Source organism: Larimichthys crocea, chromosome III, assembly GCF_000972845.2.
Source record: "Larimichthys crocea isolate SSNF chromosome III, L_crocea_2.0, whole genome shotgun sequence".
Lineage (NCBI taxonomy): Eukaryota > Metazoa > Chordata > Actinopteri > Sciaenidae > Larimichthys > Larimichthys crocea.
This window is the reverse complement of record NC_040013.1, coordinates 38,575,354-38,588,254: the sequence shown is the minus strand read 5'-3', so window position 1 is coordinate 38,588,254 and position 12,901 is coordinate 38,575,354.

Sequence of the window (12,901 nt, the reverse complement as noted above, 5' to 3'; positions counted from 1 at the left end):
CTTCTGTTCTGATAACAACGTGGCAGTGTTTGGGGAAATCAATTCTCAGGTGATTGTGATTTGCTTGAGCACACTCAAGAAGGCTTCATAAGAAGGAATCTGAAAAGCAGCCCCAACTTTCTATCAAAAAGTAGTCAGGCTTGTTGACAAATCTCATGAAAGAAGTAACGAGTATTATTAGCTCATATAAAGCTGGAAATGTCTTATTCCTTCCTGTGTGCCATAGAGCCCTGCATATGCTGTTCTGCTGCCAGAAACACTCACCACAACACCAAATGTGGAATGATCTACAGTTAAAAATAGTTAGTATAACAACAAACACTATGTGCTCCTGTTTGTCTATTTACAGCTATTTAAAGTCTGTGTAAAGGCAATTCTGAGATTTCTTTAAAAAATACATTCAATATGTTGGACAATTCTGAGATTTCTTTAAAAAATACATTCAATATGTTGGAAAATAGATGATACACGTGAAAAGACTGAAGGATATATTACTGAAATGTGGAGTTAGAGGTTAAAACAGTTTTTCACCAGTTTTTAGTCCAGGATTTTTTGGGCAGTTCTTAAAGGGTGGCTTGATGACACGCTGAGGCCACCCTGAGCATACCCCTGCACCCCTAGCAGAGAGATAGAAATTAATTCATCTCGCTCAGAGTGTTTCAAAGTCATTTTCTGACAACTCATCTGACACGTTTCAGTCGCTTCAAAATTGCTGCTTGACTGCTCCCAGAAGTGGCCATGGCTTCAGCACATTCAGCGGACATGCCCCCACAGTCATGGAGCTGAGCTGCTAATTTTTAGCTGGCTGGGTGGTTATTAACACTTTATTCTGACAAACTTAGAACATATATTTAATCTGACTTTACACAGACTTAAAGTCCATTGCACTGCCTTTTTAGAAATTAAAGATATTGTATATATTGTTTCTAAAGATTTTAATGGAGCTATAATGTCTCAAGTAATTGTGCTAGATGTGACACAAACTGCAAAGCTCTGAGCTGTGCTGAAAATGTCTGACAAATGTCTAAATGTCTAACATGCTTTGTACTAAATCCAGAGAACACTGCCCATTATAAATAAAATCACATCACAGGCTTTTTGAAATGGGTTGCTTGGGGAGCTTGGGTGTAAATGTCCAAAAGCATGCATGAGCAGATATAGATAGAACCAAAATTTGCGATTCTAATGAACCTGTAGCCCTGAGCCTTTCGGGTGGCGAGAGAGACTTGTCAGTTGTCAGTCGGCTGAACTCGACCTCATGTCTTTGCCAATCATGATCTAGGCTTTATTCCTGCCAGCATCCCACTGTGCATTTATCTCACAATCATTAACTCTGCTCTTCTGCAGAGCACCCATCCACCACAGACTCACTTCATTTCAGCTGGTAGTTTGGTTCGGCTGGTAAAAGATAAGAAGAAATAAAGCCATTCACATCCTGATCGTTGTCAACCTTGTCACAAATATGAAACAAGGATGACACAGAGCGGCTATTGCGTGTTTTATTATTCATGAAAAGCTTTTGATTCTGGGTGCCATCTGCCATCATATTCTAATTCTAAATATATAAGTATAATTATGTAGAGCAGTGTGATGGGTCAGGGGATGTCAGCTGGTAAAAACTTTGAATGGCTGTGGTCTAATTTACCAATTTTGCCATAATTTTCCCTCTCTGGATCTAACAGCATGTGGGACGGTGATGTGGGATACGGCGAGGGAAATGTGAAGTGTCTATTAGTGTCTATTACTTAGCTTTCAAAATTCACTAATGTTGAACTCAAAACTGGCAATGTGAAGCTACGTTGCCACCCTGATCTGAGGTTTTATTTGCTCGCATAGAATGGAAGTAAATGGGAGCTGAATCTTTGTTGAGGTTTATTTAGCATATGTAAGGCAGTAGCCTAAAGCCGCATAATTGGCAAACCACTTCCCCATATGAACAATCCAGTCAAATCTGAAAGACTTGATTCAAATCCCTCTCATAACTATATCCCACACGCAAATTCAGCCTCACCAGAAAATACATCACATTATGGAAGATAAAGGCGCTCTTTTACTGTCAGTGTCAAATCTGAAACTGATACTGAAAGGCCTGCTCTAAAATATTCAGTCTTAATGTTAAGGCTGGTTTTCAGTATTTAGTATAATGCATGCACCATATATAGAATGTTATCTTTTTCTAAATGTATTTTATGTCTTGGAGAACTGAAGACAAAGTCCCATGGGAAATAATTGTTGTTTTTTTCGATACTGTTTCACAAAAGCAATTTGTGTTCACTACTTACAAGCAAATGGAAAATGGTATAGGGTCACATGTCACTGCCATATTGTACTCAAATGATTGGTGCTCGCAATTTCATTAATCTTCACGCCCTGCAAGGCTCTTGCATAGGTTGCAAGTTTGCTTTGATTTATGTAACATGTCAAAATGAGTGATTGATAAAATAATTCCACATCAGTGATTTCAAGCTTGAATGCTGCAAATTTGGTGTAATTGTCGCCTATTACGGAGGCCTGTAAACTCTAAAGTCACACACTCACACCAGGGTCAACAATACAGTATAACTGTTTCATGAACAAAAACTGCTCAAATTAATAAAAATAAAAAAACCCAATTATAATAAAACTAACTAATTTGATAGTTTTGATCAGTAGAGTCTTCCAGTGCTGATGACTTACTTGACACCTCTCTAAAGACATTGCCCTGACCCTAACAAGGCTATAGGTTACTCCTTCCTGTGTATGAACTCTTGCTGCCTGTCACTTAAAACGTGTGAAACTTGTGTTGACACTATCCAGCCAGACAGAGGGGGATTTTTTAATCAATCCCCAGTTACTCAGCATCCGAGCATCCTATCTGCATGGTCACTGGAGACAAACACTAACAGATGCTTTAATCCTTCTACCACCCTGAGGAAACTTTCAGACATTCTTATCATCCCTGTAGGACTAAATGTCTTTTAACAAATAATAAATGACTGTGGCATAAAAGAAATAAGAAAAATTACTTTCCAAAACCAGTCAACAATATCCAGAAAGCAGAAAATCTATCTCAAAAGTGCAGCAATAGGGGATGAATAGGACTGAATAAATACTTCAAAAGTGCAGCAATAGGGGATGAATAGGACTGAATAAATACTTCTAAAAAAATGCTGTCCAATTTTATTCACTAATTAGGCAAATTGTATAGAATAGAAGAATAATTCAGACCAAAAGCAGAAAGTTTGTTTTTCTACTTCTTGGCAAGGAAAAAAAGTATGTTGTACTGGTACACAGACACATTTGCGAACACACCTGAAGGTACCCGGTGTTAGCTGTGATTCATATGTGATGTCTGGGAGTGCTGGGTGAGATGTAAAATGAATAGAGGTCTCTTTAAAGCAATGGGGGCACTGCCATGTAAGATGTGAAGTATGTTAGGATGTCATAAGTCACTGGAAAAGCTTCCATAATCTTTTGTAACTTAAACATCTTGAATCTGTCTTTCCTAAAGTCTGAGATCTTCCGGAGTCACTGCCCTTTGGTTAATGAGAGGTCATCTCACTGCTCAATAGGTAGGCTAGTTATTTAGCTATCCCGCTGATCTTCCTCATTCTTAAATCATTATAGCCTATAGCTACATATGTTAGTTAATTAGCTTTCCCGCTCACCCCTCTGAGTCACGACTGCTACGCTATTCATTATTGCTATGACTACCATGTGAAGTGGATTGAGAGTAGTTATGCTTTTGACTTGTTTGGACTTGTAATCAAGTCAAATTAACCCCATCAACTGACTCACTTAAAATATGCTGAGAACACATCATAAGTAGGTGTACACCTAATCATAGGTCTCCTGAAATATACCACATAGGTAATGAGTTGTGTAAAGTTCATGCAGTTCATGTACAGTACAACTCTGATTCCAAACAACACAATGCAATGATACAAAAAGGTTTACCTTATATACAATTATTATTAATAATTATATTTACCTGAATACAGTATAAGATATTTTATCTGAAAAACCTTATCCTGTATTTGATGGCTTCAACATGATCCAAATAAAGTCGGGACAGGATCATGTTTACCACTGTGTTACATCAGCTTTTTTTCTAACAACCCTGTGAGGAAACCGAGGATACTAATTGCTTAAGTTATAAAAGTGAAATTTTCCATTCTGCCTTATATACAAATTCAGTTGCTCAACAGTTGTGGTTATTTCACATCCACAGTTATACCAAATCTATCATCAAAAAACAAGGAAACCAGAGAACATTCACAACAACAAAAAACTAGAACTTTAGAACTAGATTGTTTTTTAGTTTGCTTAATAATTGCCTTAAACAATGAATGGGTTGTAATGTAATTTGTTGCCAATTCATTTTCTGATGATCAACTTATCAATTAATCGATTGATCCTATGAGAGTATACTGAATGTTTTGGTGCATCCAAAATCCAAGGCTGGAATTTGTCCAAAACAATGTTGTAGACAGTGAGATAAACCCAGAGAAGATAGCTTTAAGATGAATTGGAAGTAATTCAGTGCAGCTGGGTCTAGATTAGTTTTTACAGAGTCAAGAATAGATGGTTGGTGCTGAGACGATAATCATGTTTCTTACAAACAGTTTTGCTTTCTGTACAACAGCTGAAGAGAAAATCAAGCCCTTATTCTGAAATGGTTTATTATTATTAGGGGCAGTCATATGGGCTCAAATATGTGCCACCAGAAACTGAATTTGAAAAATCTACATTTGAATTGCTTTACTTGAAATAATTGCATTGTTCAGTTTGAATCACTGCATTGAAAAACTGAATCTGAATTGTAATTTGAAATTGAATTTATTAGTTTGAAACTGAACATTCAGTTCTCACAATTCAAATTAAGTTCTCAAAGTTTAATTTCAATTATCTGTGACAAACATCCAGGTAGTTGAGGCAGAGCAATCTAGCACAGATACACAGGATGCCTCTTTGGCCAATCAGCACCTGTGTGTGTGTGTGTGTGTGTGTGTGTGTGTGTGTGTGTGTGCCATGGCAATTGCCGGTGTGTGGGGCAGTTACCACTGCAGTTCACCCTGCTATGGCAACTGCTACTGTCACGGGCATTCATTTTTAGTTTTTATTTTATAAAACAGTTGTCAGAGTTATATTAGACTCGCTGGCATTTCCGTTATGTAATTTCTGCATTACTTTGCAAGGTTTTCTTAATTAATCTCAAAATGTTTGAATTTTAATTGCTTAACTAGAATAATTTTATTAAAAAACGGAATTTTAATCACAGAATTTGAATTTTGAGAACTGAATGTTCAGTTCTCAAAATTCAAATTATGTGATGTCAAAGGATTAATATATTTTAAATTTTAACTTTTGGCCAGGAAGTCTCTCTCTCTCTCTCTCTAGCTGTGACAGAGCAGCTCCGTCACTGACTGCGGCCAGCACACACAGACACACACACTATGTAGTCATTATGTAGGAGGATGACGCACGCCATTATTGATCAGGTGATGCGGAATAATATGTTTTTATTAATAATGTCAATTTGTCCGAGTACTATACAGTTTCTTTGGAAGAGAAATGAGGGTTAGGGTAGGAGGTAACAGTGGTTTGAGATGTGAGTGTTGAGTATTGTGGGACATCGATTTATGGAAGAACTCATTTTCTTTTTTCTTTCTTTTGGGTTTTGAAAGTGTATATAGAGCATTTTTGTTTCATTCACTTTATTTATTTTTTGGCTTGTAAATATTGGCACTGTTTGCACCTGGTGAGATAGAGAATAAAAACCAAAACATAATTTTTCCGAGCCTGGACTTTTTTGGAACAAGTGACGAGGTTAGAGAAAGTACCCCGTGACACTGGCACATACACACACAGAGAGCCACAGGAGATGGAGTGCGGTCTTTTCAAATATGATTATCCCTTCTCTCTGCAAGTTTGGTGCATACAAAACATTACTATCCTCATGCTGTGTTGACGCTGGAATGAAAAAGATGCCAAAGTCATACCTATCGGCATTGCAGGATGTCTGTCATCTGTGATGCCATACTTCCTTCTTGTTGCCATGGTGACTTTCATAAGTACTTGAATTGGAAGAAAAATAAGATTTGAGTGTTTAAACCAGGAGCTTGCACAAGGCACACTGCTTTCAGAGTTTTTTTTTTTTTATCTCACTTGATTAGATAAATGAGCAGCTTGTGGGATTAAGATTAGTTTGTCATTTCCAGACACTAAACCTTTAGTAAAAACAAAAACTCTAATTTAAAATTTCACATCTGATGACTAATCCTTACTTTTTAAAAATGAATATTTGCATTTTGTTTTGTGTTTTGTTTTTGTTTTGTGAAAAATGGATTCAAAGATTTAATTTTGTTCCTTTATGTAGCTAATGTACTGTAAAAAAAACAAACAAACATATAAACACAAAGGCGCATTAACACAGAAATGATGCCGTGTACATTACATGTATTTTGTTGACAAATAGGTGTTTAGTCTTTGAGCGCCTTCAGAAATTAATCATGGACATTTTTTAATGTGTTCATATTTATTTAGGATAAACATAAATAATAATAAACCTGTGCTTCCTCAAAGTTAGTTACAGTTGACTGCAGGTAGGAAACGGGACATGAGCCTCAGTCTTTGAGCACCTGACAATCCACAACACTCCTCCCTAAACTGACCATGAGTGATTTATAAATTAATAGGTGGAATTAATTAATGGAAATAAAAAAAAAAGGAATCAAGAGGTCAATTTTGACCAGCGCTGACCTCAGAAGGATGTGCTGGGACAAGGTTTTAAACACTGCTCAGCCATCTGACAAGCACACTGCTGCCTTAAGTACACACTAATCTCTTCAATTATATGTACTCACAAAATAGAGTTTAAAAAAATAGAGATTGAATTGAGTTTTGTTACATCGAGGGTAACTAAAATGCTATCAAAAACAATGCTATCGATGCCATCCATTGCTTTCCATCTTTCCATCCATTAGCCTAGAGTTGTAAATAAAAGAAATAAAAGAGGCTTTATAATCATTGTGATGTTTTAAAATGATGTGCGCGTATGAGAAATGCCATCACATTCAGAGACTGCTGCTGGAACACATGAGTTTAATTTTGTGTACTTGCATATGAACTCATGTCCACACATGACGTGATTATCTTTTCTGAGCTGCGGTTTATGAACACTGTTGCCTGTTGGTGTTAATCGTCAGGCACAAAGTCAAAGAACACAGCCCACACAGACAGAACAAGAGATGTACTGCTGAGTTAAAGTTAGGAAGACAGAGAGAGGATGTACTAGAAGCAGCACAGGCAACTTAAAGTAACTCATTTTTATTAACATCCAACTTGGAGAGAACACAGGTTTATCTGATTGCTGTTCCTGCATATTTAATCTCATGTTATTGTTGTTTTTTGTTTTATATTTAAGCTGAAGAGAGAGGAAAAAAAAGGCGGTGGCTTATTCAGTGAATAATAATCACAAGAAATTATGAATTAGGTTAAGACCCTGAGCCAACAGCTGCAAAGAGTTCCTCTACCCAAGTCAAACTCGTGTCAATTTGTAAAGCAGCTCAACATTTTCTTCAAAAAAAAAAGAAAGAAAAGAAAGTGAAACTACTAATTTTTATTTATCCAACATGTCATGCTGTGCAAATATTCATAGCAACAACACCCTGTAATAATGTTCTACCAGTGGGAGCAGTTACTCATTTGCACTGTTTCAAAGTGTGTTTCAATCAAACAACAAGAAAATCAGGTGCAGTGGAGACTCTATAGTCTACTGCAGGAGTGTCTGTGTGTTTGTTTATGTTTTAGCCCCTTATGGAAGCCTGGTAGCCTGTCTGATGTGTTTCCCTTCAGCCTACAGCACCCCATGAACTTTGAATGAATTAAAGTCAAATTTATCTCCTCACTGCAAAGAAAACAAAACAAATCAGACACTACCTGGTGGAACAAACAACACTTACCCCTGTGGTGCATCAGCGTTGTAATGATATTGTGACACTGGACCACCAAGGTCAAATATGACCTTGATGTAATGACATCTTTTAAAACGAAAATTAGAAATTGGAATAAAAAGGAGGCAGAAAAAAGTACCACTTAAAGGAACTAAGGAAGAGAAAATAGCAAGCATGTAATAAAGGCAACAGAGCATAAAAGAATACAGTTTAAGGACCATAAAATAATATGCAGGTTTAAAGATGACACTAAGCATGTCAAGAAAATGAACCAATGAATTCTGTAAATGAAGAAGAAGAAGCCAAGCATGAAGTTGGAGCTCAGTCAAACCTAAACCTGGCTACACGTCTGTTTTTCCTCTTGCACTCTAAAGAGCCGGGTTCTGTTTTATCGCTTACCCCGACTCCATGAGACGAAACAAAAGGAGCAGGAGAAAAAATAAATATGCATGTACCCGCTTCGCCACACTCAAATTTGGATTCTAATCCATGGAGAAAGTTCTCTAACAAGACAGTGTTACTGAAAACAACATAAAACACATAATTATGAATGCATCGTGCGGATCACAACCAAATACCAGAACTATTTATCTACTGAGCTTTGTGCTTGACTTGCCTCCTTCAGTTGTTTTGAGAGGCTTTTACCCTTTACAGTTCAGAGAACACACTTAATAACTTGCTCTGCCCTGCTCCCTGTGGGTCACTGGGATTAGTTTTCAAACTCTTTTCAGGTGTGAAATAACACAATGTTAATAGAGGCAGGACAGGGTCCTCCATCTGCACTTGAGATGTCAATGTCAACAAAGTAATTCAGAAGAGAACTGAGTCAACTAAAATCCTGTTGTAAGTAATGAAGTTCTTCAAGGTTGTGGGGCTATGTTATGAAACTGGAAAAAATCACATCAAATTCTCATGGTTTTAAAAACTGAACTAAGATGAGTCTTATGAAGCAAATGACGCTAAGCACATATTAGTAGAGCCAGCTGTGGGCAAAAGCTGTTCTAAAAACATCAACAATAAGACGATAAAAAGAGAGCATTTTCAGCCAGACTTTGTAAGCCTGCTGTGATTTGCTAAAGTCTTCTGATGAAATTATATAGTTGAGCCTATGGTTGTTGCCAAAGAAGGCTTTTATTTAATCATCAAAGATAAAGACAAATCTAAGAAGATGCATCACAGCTTTATCATTATTTACAGAAAACGCAATTCCAACGTGAATTTCACTTTTTATTGAGAACAGGATTATGGTGCACTTATTGTATCCATTCTACATGCATAAATAAATATTTACAAAGCTCTACACTGAGAGCAACATAAAGTGTGACGTTTTGACAAATTTCTATTTAACTCACCTGTTGAAAAATGACAAATGACATTAAGGCTTAAAGCTATGCATAATTTACAGCATGGCAACTTTGATTGACAGGTGTGTGCCATTACAGATGCCTTCTTTGAGAACCTAGGAATTATTCTGTCACCTCAGGTCCGCCGATGATCCACATCTCTGCTCATTTTTAGATCAGCCAGTAGGCAGCGGAGGCAGGACTGCCAACACGGCGACGGCCAGAGCCACGGCACTCTGAGCTTCAAAACAGCTCTACAGAAACCTGTGGGTGCAGTCACGCATTCACTTTTTCAAACATTTACTTCACAAATGGTTCTGTGTAACAAACCACCTGACACAGTCAGATTAGGTGACTCAGAAACCCAGTCGGCAAAATACATGGATTCACTTGGCTCTGATGCTAATGGATTTGCTCCTCTCTCTCGTTTTCATTTTTGAAGAGTGTACAAAATGGTTGGGTAGCAGCTTTTCATTTTTAACCAAGACTGGCTGTCATCTCCCCAGCTAAAGATGATCAAAGCAAATGAAAGCAACTGCCGCTAATTCATGTTAATTCTTTGAGTACTTGATGTAAGCCAAAAAGAAATGTAACCAAAGAGCCTGATGTCTGGTTAAAGCAGGGGTCTCCAAACTACGGCCCCCAGGCCACATCCGTCCCGCCAAACCAATTGGAGTGGCCCACTTAACGATCCCAAACAATCCCTCTAAACATGGCCTATTGTTCAAAATTGCATTTTCCTATTATAAAATATCCACACTTAATGATTAAGCTTGACATTCTAATTAAAATCTACCTTATTTACGAACTATTTACAGAACTAGCTAATTTTCATCCCCTCACACAATGGTATATTCCGACGTGACTTTGCTCGTAATCAACTTCATTTGATTTGAACTTTATTTCCGGTTATTGACTGAGCCCCCCATCACAGAAAGGCAAGTTGATGTGGCCCGCACCGAAAAAAGTTTGGGGACCCCTGGGTTAAAGTGTTCTCTGCAAGTCAAGTCTCAGCCAAAGATCATTTGTGTATGGTCTGGACAAGCAACAAGTGGACATCATTTTCTGTAGCTCCAACAACTCTAACATCTTCTCTAGTAAAAATAAACGTAAGTTAAATTAAGTACAATCAATCTGCAGGCAAACTAATATTATTATCTATCTCTCTATTTAAGCATAATCTTTTGAACCAGGACCACCAGTGTTTATAGTTTCTGAAAAATAACCAGATGTGCCAGATTAAGCAGGTTGCATCTGTTCTTTTAATATGCCCAATACAGATTTAATCAACACTGCATATGCTGTGCTGCAATTTACAGAAAATATTTTAATAAGTTTGGTCAGAATGATTTTTTATCATGTAGCAGTTTTGAACTATGTACTAAGTATGAGTTGGGGTTTGCTCTGAGCAGGTACTGAATAAAACTCAGTTCAAAAGAAACTTGATCTTTTGTAAAGTTTATTTAAAAATTCTTTCAAACAAGTTATGTGTTATTTCTTGGAGCTGTTAAACTGTAGTATTTATTAGGTACAGTGTTTGTTTTAGGGAATAAGGTAGACAGAGAATCAATTGCAGTAGTCGAAAATGAAAAATCTATTGTTATAAAGTTTCTTTTGGCCTTTTTTCGAGCTTTATTTTGACAGAGACAGCTGAAGAGTGACAGGAATGTGGGGAGAGAGATGGAGAATGACATGCAGCAAAGGGCCACAGGTCGGATTCAAACCCTGGGCTGCTGCTGGGCCTTCATACATGGGGCGGATGCTCTACCAACTGAGCTAACAGTTGTGAGTGTATCACTTCGTGGATTTGTATGTTAAGCTCACCAACCACAAGAAAAAGAGAAACAGAGGAAGAAACAAGTTTAAAGAAAGGTTATGCTACACCCATGTGTTTATTCTGTTCTGGAAATGTTAATTTTCCTTTGCTCTGAGAGTTGGTGGTGTGTGAACTTTTTATTGGCTAAATAAGTAATGACAATTATATGTTTACTGATAATACAAATAATGACGTGACACTTGCTAGAGAATAAACTAAACAAAAATAAAACATGGCTGAAAGAAGGATTCAATGGAAAATACATATTAAACCGAATCTCCACAAAAGAGAAGAGATTTATGACACAACACTGACACAGAAGATTCTTAGGCACAGTAAAGCTGACTGCTGCCAAGAATATTAAAGCTGGATGTTTGCAGAATAATACAATGCTGACACATGGCAGATGGGAAAATTAGAAAATGTATTGTAGCTACACCATACAGAAAGCACTCAGGTAATATTGTACTGCAGTGACCATTTGACAGATGAATAAAAAAATAATTACCCACTTGTGGAAATGCCAAATGTGATTTATAATCCTACAGTCCTTTACTGTATGTAAACATTGACATGATGTGCATGCAGTTGCTGGGTCCACATCCACTTTCACCACCAGTAACTCTTTCTGGTAAAGTTTGAAGCTTAAACACATTGCTATCACTATGCATGTTTTCCTAGAGAGATTCCTTATTTTCTCTAAAACATTACCAGAGGAAGCCTCCTCAACTTAGAACAACTAGGTTTCTATCTCTTCTTTGAGTCTAGTCTCTCCATAGGAAGAAGGCAGAGTTTGAGTTGTATTCAGTTTCTCTGAAGATTTCTCGCAGATTTGCTCTTGGCATGCCACTGACAAGCTGAGAAATGAACACAAGATCCCTGTCCCTACAAGTTGGTTCTCCTGGAGTTTACATTTGTTCACATTTAACTCCAAAACTTAGCTGAGTTGGATTCTTGGAAGCAGCATCGAAGCATTGCCAAGCAACAGTGCTCATTTCAGTGCTGCTGCGGTAATCTGAAGCATCAAAGTTTATGTCAGAATTGTGGTGTGAAGCAGCAGCTCAGAGTGCTTTAAGAGCCTTGAGCCATGTGGGTTAAATAAGAGTATATAAGAGTAAAGTCTATTGACTCTAATATGAATCATCTCCTACTGTGTTTTTCCATTACTTTGAGTGGGGGTTGTCAAATTTGGCTATGGTCCGGGCCGCAGGTGTGTCGACCAAAAAATGCAGCATCCTGTGGCGGACAAGTTGAGCCAGACGTCACGCACACAGTCATCCTGAAATGCCTTTGAAACTCCAAGGCTATCCAGGTGGATTCGTGGACTAAACTCTGATACTCTACCTGTTCATTTCGTGGACCCAGCTTCTAAATCTGAGTCTGGCTGGCAATTTAGGCTGCAAAATACAGAGAAGCTTAATTTGTTTGCCGTCCAATGGTTAGAGAGAGACACGCACACACACAGAGTGTGTAGAACTTAGTGGTATCTAGTGGTGTAGTTATTGATTTCAAACTCCTCATCCCACACTGGACCTTGACAGTCACAGTTCATAAAGTGGATGGGTTGGGTGAACGGTGTTAGGTTCAGTCAAACAATCTCTCAGTGAGACAGGAATCAGTGAAATATAGCTGAAAAAGCACCAAAAGTTGACTTGACGGCGAGGTAACTTTAAGCAAAGTGTGTCGTGTGCAACCAGATGCTGCCTGCAGCCATTATGAATTTTCTACATCTTTGCACCCTTCAGACCTCACAACTCCTGTTGTCATCTCTTTGTTTGGTTTCATATTGAGGTTTGAAGTGTCTGTTG